General features: G+C 53.7%; 1 protein-coding gene across 10 annotated transcripts in view; it reads left to right on the top strand.

Moving 5' to 3' along the window:
* The window catches only part of Dab2ip (DAB2 interacting protein), a 182,083-nt gene that overhangs the window by 95,984 nt on the left and 74,007 nt on the right, over positions 1–12,092 (top strand). The window lies entirely within an intron of this gene.

Here is a 12,092-nt window from a genome sequence, read left to right as displayed (position 1 = left end):
GAGAGACGGCTCAGTCAATACAGTGCTTCCCTTGAAAACATAGGAACCCGCGTCCAGTTCCTAGACCCCATGTTTAGTGTGCACAGGAATGTGTCATCAGAGGGATGGAAGGCAGGTACAGGCAGGTCCCTGGGCTCACTGGCGGGGCAGCCTAGCCTACTAGGCGAGTTCCAGGTCAGTGACTATCTCAAAAAAGGTATCTGAGACTCTGAAGAGTTTTTCTGTGACCTCTACACAAGTGCACACTCTTGTGTACACGCACCAGCATGCACACATATGGATACATGGGTTTTCATGCATATATTAACACCAAAAACCCTAAATGACTTCACAGAAATGGACCTCAGTGACACTTAATGTCTCGCACTCCCATGCATTCTTTTTCTTTTCTTTCTTTTACTAAGAGGTGGTTCAGAGTCATGGCTAAGGTCAGCCTCTGGCAGGGAAGAAGAGTCCATGTTGAGGGCCTAGGGTCACACCCCTAGATGTAGCACATGGTTTCTGGGGGCTCCATTGGAGCAGGAACTAGATGCCCCCCCGCCAGACATGAGAGCCACAGCAGGGAGGGTAAACCTTTCTGGACCTTGGGACAGTGGTTGGTATTACTGTGGTCCTGCTACCGATAGGGTATCTACTGTGTGGCTGGCACTGTGCCCACTGCCCTGCACCCCTGACTTGTAATCCTCCAGGCAGCTCTGGTATTGATTCTCCCATTACCGAGGAGGGAACTGAGGCGCAGTGGGGTAAGGCGTTGACTCAAGCCTGGGCTAAGGAGTGAGACCCAGGTGTCTCGGCCCCAGGACTTGATTTTGACTTCCCAGGACTGGAAGCGGGAATGTCATGGGCATCATGTGGCCTGCCAGGTCCTCTGTTTGTGACTCCATGTGCACACCATCATACCTCCACGCTGCTGTAATCCATGGCTTGGTAACTGCCCACTGAGACTGGCGTTTTCCTGTTGTGTCTTCACTCTTGCCTGGGTCAGAAGCCACCTGAGAGGGGGCGTCAGTGACAGTCTGTGAACCTCCTGTACTCAGAACCCACTCCGGCGGCTGGACTCACTAGGGTAGGGTCTGCACGGTGCAGGGGGCATGTTCGTGGGCCATTTGTCCACCTACCTCCTGGCCACCCTGCGAGGAGTCATTCCGTGCTCCCATTTCACACAGGAGGAGCCCAAGGTTCGGAGTCTGTCACATAGCCCCCGAGTTACAGGCAGACACCGATAGTGCTGGTGGCCATGTCACTTTCTTGTCCTTAGGCGCTTTGGTCCTTTGTCTCTGTGTAGTCTTGAAGGACAGGGGTGTGAGTGGAGCTGGGGGAACTGAAGTGTTCGGGTATGGAGATCTGGTTTCAAATCCCAGCACTTCTCTGAGCTGTGCTGTGCCCTAGTTAGCCACCCAGCCTCTCAGAACCTCTGCCAGTAAAGTGTGGATGGCAACCCCTGCCCTGTGGCAGGTGCTTAGCTGATGAGATACGCTGTGGCCAATTGTATCCATCCATTCCATCTACAGTCCCAACCGAGTTTCTCTTTCTGGCTCCAGATTAGTGCAGGGCTGGGGAGGGCTGGGCTAGAGGACAGAAGGCATGGCGTTTGGGGTATTGGGAAGGAGCGCTTCCTCACCCCCATTCCTGAGCACTTACTCTCTCCCCCTTGGCATCCTCAGTTTGCAGCTTGCTGCTGCTCCCTGTAGACCCTGAGGGAGCCTGGGGAACATGGTTTTGCCTGGGGGAGGCAGGGGAGATACCACAGACTGTAATGAGACTGCCACTGTTGCTGCCATTGCAAGCCCCGGTGACAGGATGTCACCATCTCTCACAGAAAGTGCCCTGTGGGAGAGGGCTGGATCTGACAGAGGTCCCACCCAGCTGACAGTGGGTGTCTGCTCCCTTCCAGGGCTGGCTCTCAGCCCTCCTCTGTGAGAGGCTGTCCCTGTTTCCCAGGGCATGGTGGCTTGGTGCTAGCCTATCGAAGCCTCTTAATTGCAGGACTTGGGAGCGCCTGTTTTTTTTCTTGCTGTGAAACGAAGTTGATGGCGCTTGAGGTTGGCCACTTCTGATGTGGCTTCGAGGCCTGATGCCAGCTTTGTGATGGGCGAGTCGGGGGTCCTTCCAACTTGTGTACAGCTTCTGCTGTCAGGTGGCAGTGAGCGGGTGTGGTTCTTCAGATTGGTGTGCCCAGCTCTGTGGGGTAAGAGCGGATGGGGAAGGGGCTGAGAGCAGGTGACCACGGTAGCCTCCTCTTCCTCCTTGTAGGTGTCTGGGTTTCACACCCAGGTGCGTCTTTTCTGACCCAGGTTTTGGGAAGTGGGAGACAGAGACAGGAAAGAACATGCAGGATGCGGGGTTCTGGATCTGCAGGTGTTGGGCCAACCCCTCCTGGGCCCACGTCCCCTCGTGTGTTCCCAGGAATCAGGTTAGTGGGAGACAAGGAAGTGCTGACAGCCGTGGTTCCCGGGAAGGCCCCTTAGCCCCTGCCATCCCTAGATGTGGGCTGGAGGAGGCTGTTGACCTGGAGGAGCTGAGCAGGGGTGGGGTGGGAGGTGGCTTTGGGAAACCTGATGGCCAGTTGATCCCTCCTCGGGAAGTTGAGAGTAGAGATGTTTGAAGGTTTGGCTGAAATTAGGTCTCAAGGCTATTTTTTGTGAGATGGCAAGTGTCAGAGAGGGGAAGGCTGGGGGCCGGCGGGGGGGGGGGGGGGGGGGGGGGAGGCGCGAGGCTCCAGAAGCAGCAGATGAACTGAGCACTGGGTGGATCACAGTGCTTCTGGAAGGAAGCAGGTCTTCCGTTCTTTTCCGAGATTCCCTTTTACTGGTGCTGGGTTGCACATAAACTCTGTGTTTCTGATTCCGTGACAGGTGTGCTCGGGGTGCTGTGGGAACTCAGGGGGAGATAGGAGAATTCTTAGAGTGGGGACCTTTAAACTGGCTTTTAAGGGCTTGTAGTTTTTCAAGAAAAGAGATAATAGTTCTGTTAGAGGAAGGTCTAACCAGACAAGAATAAACCAGTAGTCCTCATCGGAATGTTGGGAGCATGAAGGTAACAGCCAGTTGAGAAGCGTGAGGGACTCTAGTGGGGCTCTAAAGCCTTTGTACTATCTCCAGTAGGATGCAGGAACTGCAGGGGTGATGGCTAAGGGTGGAGGCCTCTGAGGTACCCGTTTGAGGTTTTCAGCTGCTCAGTCCTCACCCAGTTTCTGCGTGACTTCTCCATGCATGCACCATCTTTTTTCCAAGACCAGACATTCGGAGGCTGCCTCTGCAGGGGGCTCTTGTTAGAGAAGGAGCTGTTGGGGTTGGGCCAGGGTTGGGGAACAATAAAGGCCTCCTGTCTGAACAAGCCGGCAGCCCAGGCCCATCAGGCGAACGAGACTGTTGGGATTTGTGCTCAGGTGGAGAACCAGGTGTTCCATCAGTAGACAGAGACCAGGCCAGAGGGGGATTCAGGATGGGTGAAGGGACATCTGCTATTCTCACCCGATCCTTGATCCCCTGAGCTTAGATGTCCTTGTGGGGGTCTGCTTGCTCAGTCCTGGGAAGGACTAGCCCAGCCTGGGCAGCTTGGAGAGGGAAGGGGACACGGAGAGCTCCCATCCCTTCTTTTCATCTCTAGAACCTTCTAGAGTGTGCCTGTTCTCGGCCAGGCCCTCTCTGGTAACTACTAAGGTGTGAATGACTGGTTCCTGGGCTGTGTCACAGGCTCCTTACACGTTTTCTTGCCCAGGGTGGGATGCTGGGTTCAGTGACTGGCAGGTAAGCAGAGTGCCATGAGACACTCTTCTCTCTTCACGTGTGCTCCGGGGATGTAGTGCTGATAGCTCCCAACAGACCACAGGGAGGGACCAGATTTGAATCTTGGCTGCTGCTCCCCTCTGTGGGCAAGCTACTCATTCCCAGACCTCTTCCCTCATCTGCAAACAGGGAGCTGTGAGGGCTCCGAACCACACAGGTAGGCATTCAGCCAGTGTCCACCCCTACGGCTTGCTATTTCAGGGCACACCCTTTCCACACTTTCCCCAGAGCCCCAGGTAGAGGGCCCTATCTCTCTACTTAACACTGTCCCAAAGCAGCATCCCTCCTGACAGCTCTGAGGCCCAGCTGGAACCAGGAGGTTGAGAGAGGTGAAGCAGAGAACACTTGGGGAACCAGAACTAGTGTTCTAAGGGGCCAGAGCTGGCCAGAGCTGGCCAGAGCTGGCCAGAGCTGGCCAGTCTGCAGGGTATTTTCCCACCAGTTGGGGGCAGCAGAGGGCAGCAAGTGAACGCATGGGGGACTGAGCTGGTTTGGCCTGGGTTGATCAGACAGCTGTCCTTTGAGGTCATTGGGGGGCCAAGGTTTGGAGCCACGACAGGCTTGCATCAGGAGAGGCTCAGGGTGAGAGGCTAGTGTGTGAGCTGACAGGAAGGGTTATGGCACTGTCACCAGGCTGGGTCTCCTAAACACTTGGACCCTGTCATTCTGAACAGTTTATAGGCTCCTTGGGTCCCCTTAGTGACTCCACTACTTAGGGATGGAGTAGAAGGGCATTCCAGGGGAGGTCAAGTCCCCTGACTGGGTCCCAAGCTCAGCATGGCTGACTCTATGGGCTATTTGGTACAGGATCATGAAGCCTGTTTTTGGCAGGCCCCTGGGGCAGACCCATGCTGGGCACTCTGCAGATAGTGTTCATTTCCTCCTTAAACTCCAGGGCACACATACTTCACTTTCCAAGGTGACTACACTGAGTGTTGGGAAAGGCCCCCTGAAGCTGCCTGCCCTGTGCACCTGCATGCGGAAGGCTCATGGACCTTGCTGGCTGGCTGTGGCCAATGTGTGCTAGCCAGTGTCATCATTCTCCTTGTGGATGAGGATTCAGACTCACAGAGGGGCGGTGTGTTGTTTGGGGATCACACAGTCAGGGAGAGTCAGAGCTGACATTTGAATCCAGGCTCCCCTCCCCCGCTTTCTCCTGCTCAGCACATGGGCCAGCAGGTGTCTATGTAGGACAGACACTCCTCCAGCCAGGGGAGAGTTTATGTCTTATACCCCACCTTTTAGCCCCGAGGCCCTTTGAGGAGCCTGGATAGAGGCACGGCTCAGATGCCTTCATTTCCCACTTGCTTTCTCTGTGTGTGTTGTTTGTGTGTTCTCGTGGAGGTGCACATGTGCATATGGGTGCCCTGCTTGTGTGCACATGTGTGTGTAGAGGCCAGAAGTGATGTTGGGAGCTTTCCTCGGCTTCTCTTCCTCTCTCCCCTCACCTCTGCTCTCTGAGACAGGTCTCTCGTTAGCCTGGAGTTCACTGGTGTGTCCGCTCACTGGCCGGTGAGCCCTGGGGACCCTGCTCTCCCAGCATGTGTCACTGAGCCTGGATTTTTTCTTTTCCTCCTTGACATCTAGGATTGAACTTGGGTCCTCATTCTTGTGTGGCATACACTTTACTGATAGGCATCTCTCTAGCTCCCTACCCCATCTCTTTTTTTAAGACAGGCCTTGGACTGTTGATCTTTCTCCTCCACCTCTTGGTTGCTAAGAGGACAGGCATATATCCTCATGCCTGGTTTAGACGGTGCTGGGGATCAAACTCAGGACTTTGTGTATGCTGGGTGAGCATTATACCAACTGAGCCACACCCCCAGCCCCGTTTCCTCACTATTTAATGCTGTGAATACAAAGTGATCCTGTGCCATTGGGGTTGGATTACACACATAATTCCATGTGAGTTCTTGAGTAGGAATTGTTTCTGGAGCCAGGAGGCCCTCTGTAGAGGTGGCTCATACTGACATCTGTTTCCTACACAAGTCTACACATGCTGATGATTAGTTGCCTGTGGGGTTGCCTGAAGAACATCTTGGAGGAACCGTGACTGTCCTTCCCCTGCCCTGGTGCCTCGTAAGGGTGGGTAGATCCATTTCTCCAGCCTGGCATCCGGCCATCCAGAGCCCCACAGGCCTGTGCCAGCCTCCACCTTGGGGCAGGTTGGTCTTCCACCCTCCATCCCCTGCTTTGAGAAGTTCTTGTTGCCTCCTGCCCCCCTTTCCTCCCTGGAAGGCCTTCCTGGGCAGACGTCTCCCCAGCTTCAGGATGTCTGCCTTTTCTTCCTCCGCTCGCTTGTCCCTAATGATCCACCACGTGCCTCTTCCACCAGCTGACAGTGACCTTCTCAAGGACAGGACTGGCTTCTGATTCCTTGGAATCCATAGTGCCTGCTGTGGGTACCTGCTAGGGGCTGGTGGAACGGCCGGGGGTGGGGGGCAGCAGGGAGCAAATTAATTAGATGGGGGAGAAGTGGGAAGCAGCCACCTCCTCAAATCTGAGAGTCCCCAGCTCTGTCTGAGGCCACTGTGGCTCCTTGCTCCAAGAGGGAAGGTTGACTGGTCTCCCAGTTCCCCAGAGCCCAGCAGAACACCAGCCCTTGCCTGGATATAGACTCTGTTCACAGTTCCTCTGAGGCCAGGACTCCCAGGTCAGCGCAACCTGCACCTGCCAGATTACCCAAGGACAGTGAGTGGTCCAGCTGTGACTGTTTTCCTAGTGAAAAGGCATTTAACAATCCTGCTGCTCAAGAGTTTGGGGGTACTCCCCACCACCCCCTACCCCCACCTGGCTCAGTTTGGCTTTCTTGATGTGCAAGTCAGAGGCCCCCTGGGTTCTCTGGTTCCCCATTGGTTAACACTTTTCCCTCCTTGCTCCAGGTCTGACCTAGCATCCATCCTTTGGGGTAGCCACTGTTCCCAAAAGGTTCTTTCATTTGTTGTCACGAGAGATGAATTCCTGTTGTGGTGGGGGAACATGCCCAAGAAATGAAGGGTTTAGAGATCGGCTGGTCTCTAGACCGACCTTTTCATTGTAGGAATGAGGAAGCTGAGTTACAGAATGGCTAAAGTTGCTTGTTCAGGGCCTTAGGGTTAGTTGTGGAGTGGTCTACCCAGACTGAACCCTGCTGCTCCCTGGCTGTGTGGCCCTGTGCAAGATTCTTGCCCTTCCTGAGCCTCTAATTTTTCATCTGCATAATGGGTTGTGAGGACCAAAGGAGTCATGAAAAGCTCTAGTACAGACAGGGCCTGGTGGAAGCTTTGTGAGGGCCTGTGTTACGTCAACTCCTGTTGTGTGGTGAACAGGGAGGCTGAGAATGGGCCCGTGGCCACTCTGCTGGGCATCCTCGCCAGAGCATTTGCTCACACAGGATGGGGAAGGTGTGACTCACTAGGAAGACCTACCAGGTCATGAGATCTCAGCCCTGAGGCCAGGGGACAAAGATGAGAGGTCAAATGCAAGGGAAGGAAGGCACCCTAGTGGAATGGGCTTCCGAAGCCACCTCCTGTACTAGCCTAAGGCCAGCCTAGAACAATGATTCTCAACCAGTGGGTTGTGACCCCTTTGGGAGTCTAACAATCCCCATCTCCCCCCCTTGCCTAAGATCATCGGAAAACACAGATATTTACATTATGATTCATAACAAAATTGCAGTTATAAAGTAGCAACGAAACAGTTTTATGGTGGAGGTCACCACAACATGAAGAACTGTATTAAAGGGTCGAAGCATTAGGAAAGTTGAGAGCCGCTGGCCTAGAACGTGGTGGCCTTCAGGCTTCTGAGCCAGTTTATGCTGAAGGCAGTGTCCACAGGCCTGGGGCTTTACGGGATGGCCAGTCACTCCCTGGCTGCTCCCCGTTGTCACATCTGCGGTTGAGACCTGAGGAATGCATGTCTGATTTCTGCACATGGATGTCTGCTCAAGCCTGCGGGAAGTGTTAGAGGGCCATGCTCGTGGAGCCTTTCCCCTTCCTGAATCACTCCACCCTCTTCTCCTGCCTTCTCCAGGCTCTTGGGGTTTCTCATGTGCCATGCGCCCAGGCTGGGGTGATGGTGTGGAAGTTGGAGGCCAGGGGGCCCTGCAGCAGTGGCAGGGGTCTCCAGAAGTGGTCACACTCACTGCTGTCCTGAGCACAGAGTTCGCCTTCATTGCCCTCTGTGGCTGCCCTGCCCTGAATCTTTCGTTAGACCTGCCTGCTGGCCCATCGTCAGTGTTTCTAAAAAGCTGTCTCCTCTGATAAGCCTACCAGGATTACTTCTAAGCGGGATTCTTTAAAAAGTCTTTTTTTGCATCGTAGATATAAATCCACTCAGGAGATATTTAGTGAATACCTGCCAGGCTTGCAGCCCCTGCTCTGGGGTTTTACGGCCCAGTATGGCTGGGAGGTATTAAACACATTCATTTGTATTGGAAATGTCCACAGAGGGACCTGACCAAGACTGAGGGCATCCGGGAGGCCAGCCTGGGAGGAGGGGTCTAAAGGAGGGTCTGGGTCCTTCAGGAGAAGGAGGCTTCCATTTCAGACGGCCCTTTCAGAGTCCTTGCTGGTCAGAGGGAGCAATATAAGCAAGACAGGAAAAGTGGAGGTGATGGTGAAGATGGGGGCCAGAGCCGAGAGCTGCAGTGGGCTGAGCTCTCCCCACACCGCCCGCCCGCCCGCATGCTGTCCTCCAAACACTGTATTCGTAGCTGTTTCCCCCTTCACAGCAGGGAAGCGGCCCAGGACATCCAGCCCCTGGCTTAGGCAGCGTGGCTCCTGATCTGGCTTCTTCAGGGAGATGGAAGGCAGAGCTCGGACTTGACCCGGCAGGTCTTGGGTTGTGCCAGGCGGGGACTTCTGAGTGTGTTAAATTTTAGGACGGAAAGACATGTTTGGGGCAGGAGGTTTTTGCTCTTTACAAAAGCCTGAGAGCCACACATTGAGGGACTGTAAAGATGAGCTTTTGGGGTGTATAATGAGTAAACAGGGTATGCTCAGAAACACCCCCAAATGAAGCCTCCTACACGGGCCGGAGGAAATGGTGGTGGTAGGATTAAGCTTGGTCTTCAGGTTCACTTTCTCTTCTTTCCCTGGTGTGACCGGCATTTGTGACAGTGTCATTTGTGGCCGCCTGTTAACAGCTAAGCATGTGTGTGTGTGTGTGTGTGCTCGTCTCTGTCTTGTGTGTGCCTCTGTGAGTATGGTGGTGCTGACGAGAGTGTATATTCTGCTCGCCTTTCCTGTGGGCATTGCTGGCATGCTGTCCGTGAGCTCAAGTACGGTTTCAGCCTTGTGTATTCTCCATGTGAGACTGTGTTGATGTGCAGTTTTCTGGCCAGGATGTTTGTTTGAGACAGGGTCTCATTCTGTAGCCCAGGCTGGCCTCCAACTCACGATCCTCCTGCCTCTGCCTCCTCAGTGCTGAGATTACAAGTGTGCCCACATTCTTGGCCGCTCAGTATTTTGAGACAAGAGTTAGTTAGTTAGTTAGTTAGTTAGTTAGTTAGTTAGTTAGTTGTTAGTTAATTAGTTAGTTTATTTTGGTTTTTCAAGACAGGATTTCTCTGTGTAACTGTCCTGTCTGTCCTGGAACTTGCTTTGTAGCCCAGGCTGGCCTCGAACTCACAGAGATCCGCCTGTCTCTGCCTCCCGAGTGCTGGGGTTAAAGGCGTGCGCCACCATCGCCTGGCAAGAGTTTATTTTTGACTGTCCCAGCCTCTTTTCGGGATCTCATGACCTGAGGTCCTGTGCTCCCTTTGTGTGGACCATGTGTTCCGCTGACAAGTGGACTGTGAAGGTCTTTCATGTTTAAGGGAACACTGGCATGGGTCAGAGGGTGATCTGTGGGCATAAGATGCCCACAAGTGGGTGGCCATCAGAAAGGCACCAGCTTTTGATCTCAGCTTAAAATTCCTCTTCTCTTCCACCTGTCACCATGCCTGTCATTTCATTAGTGAGTCATTCCCTGGCTTCAGTCACCTTTGATGGCAGAGGAGGACGGAGGAATGCAGAGCCAGAGCATTCTTCAGTACTAAGTGCCAAGCCTGGGAGAACCAGGCCACCCGGCTGGTCACTGATCTTAACTTCATAGAATTGACAGGTGCCAGCACTGGAGAGTGCTCACTCACCCCAGCTCCTTGTGTTTCCCATGGGAGACTGAGGAGGCCTGGAGAAAGGAACACACCTACCTGGGAGAGTCTGGAAGCATGGTGCTGAAGCTGTAAGGAACGCAGGAGACCTAGGTGTTGTGCTTGGTTATACTCGACAAGTCTAGCCACCCTCTGGGCCTCGGGTGTTTTGCTTGTACCATGTGGGGCCCGTGGCTTTTACTCATCCACCTAGGAAATAGGTCTCTGCCCACTGCAGCTCCTGCCCCAGCCTGCTGTGTGCCCAGCATCTCTCCTCTCCTGGGGCCGAGAGGTGGCGATATCTGGCTGGGATCTTCCCCTGCCTTTCCTGTTTTGCTTATTTAGATGTGTTCTTGGCGTTTGGACAGAGCCCTAGAATGGTATTGAAGGAGACATCTGTGAAAACAGCCTCTCTTCCTGAAGCTTCCCTGTTTGGGTTTGGACTTTTAAATCTGGCATGGGTAGAGCTGAGTACTGCCCAGCATAGATCCATGGCATTCTGCCTGCGTTGTGAGCACTGTCTTAAAGAGCCGCGGGTTGGACAGATAAAGGGAGACAGAGGTATGCCAGACTGTTCACACATCTGCAGTGGCCCAGGGTCAGTTTTCAGGAAGCGGAGGAGATGACGGCTGGGTTGGGTGGAAGGAATGACGGGCTAGATGCTGAGGGTAGGGAAGGAGCATGCCCTTGACTGAGTACTTGCTATCTGCTGGGTCTGGGCTCAGTACTTCACACTGTAGGAGATACATAGCAGGTTGGAGGCCCTTGGTGACAAGGGGCTTCCAGGGTGGTGTGGTATGTATACCCCCCAGAGTACAGTGCACGAGAGGACAGGTGAAGACTCCTCCTGAGCCTTCAGGTCTTCACCTGAAGTCCTGTGTGCAGAGGATGGTCTGAGCTGTCATTTCACATATGAGGAAGGAGGTCCCCACTCTGTTCATCCCACGTTCTAGAACTCTCCTGGGTAAAGTCCAGGCTCTGCCACATAACAACCTAGCCACTCTGAGCATGTGTCTGGATCTCTTGTAGCCTCCACTTCCCATTCTGAAAACCTAACATTCTGATACTGAAGCCTGTTTCCTCCCAAGGACTCTTAGCAGAGGCCTTGAGCCTCCTGTGCTGACTCCCTCCCTGCTGAGAGATGTGCTCTGAGTTTTCATGGACACAGCAACTTGGTAAAACAGGAGCTTGCTCGATAACCCATCATTTATCATCATCATCATCACTTGGAATTGATTGAAATGGGTGAAGGAAGAAGTCATGCGTCTGGAATTCTGAAAGGGTCTGAGCGCGGCTGGAGAGCCTTCCAGAGAAGAGCAAGGTTGGGCCAGATGTTAGGAGAGAACGATGTAACTGGGTGTGTGTGTGTGTGTGTGTGTGTGTGTGTGTGTGTGTGTGTGTGGTGTGTCTGATGACGTGTCCTTCCAGCCAACGACACCTGTGTTCTCCACTCTGGTCTGTCCTGGGTCTTGGCCAGTGATAGGGTGGGGATCAGCTGTGAGTGGTTGTGTTCTTTGGGTGGGGGCATCCACAGAGGGTGCAGAGGCAGGGGCTGGCAACACAGCCTTGCATGAAAGCCCTGACCTTAGCTGAGCCCAGGATACTGGCGCAGCTGCCATCTGTGTTAATGGAGGCCAGTGCCCCACAGGGGTGGAGCAGGCTCTGTCCCCGTGGACTGCAGGCTGCCCGCTGCGTTTTACACTTCAGCTCCCTGGATGAAAGCTTAGGCCTCACCTGAGCAGCCCTACGGCCCCACACTGTGCACATGGGGAGTCTCTGAGGCTGCTTTAGAAGGCAGCACTAGTTAAAAGAGTTCGAACTTCTAAACTGGATCTTCCTCTGTGCCTGCAGGGCCATTTCCCAAGCAGCTTCATTCACGGTTCTATCCCCACTGCTAGTCAGCCTGCAGACTCCTCCCACCTCCGTCGGTCACCCACACCTTGGGACAAAAAGCACCTTAGTAACGGTGACAGCCAAGCTACTTCGTGTGGTTGCCTAAATACTTGCTGATTTACTGGTGCCATCTGACCATAATCCTTCCCGTAGTCCCATAGAGTAGGTTCATCATTAGCCTGTTTTACAGATTGGATAGTGAGGTTCAGAAAGGGCAGGTAATTTTTACGGAGGTTACCTGAATTAGGATTTACCTGAATTAGGATTTGAACCCAGACCAGACATGGTGTTGCATGCTG

This window comes from Peromyscus californicus, unplaced genomic scaffold (genome assembly GCF_007827085.1).
Source record: "Peromyscus californicus insignis strain IS unplaced genomic scaffold, ASM782708v3 Scaffold_7__1_contigs__length_154581171, whole genome shotgun sequence".
NCBI classification, from domain to species: Eukaryota; Metazoa; Chordata; class Mammalia; order Rodentia; family Cricetidae; genus Peromyscus; species Peromyscus californicus.
The sequence above is the reverse complement of the archived record's forward strand: the minus strand, read 5'-3'. Positions and strand labels throughout refer to the sequence as shown.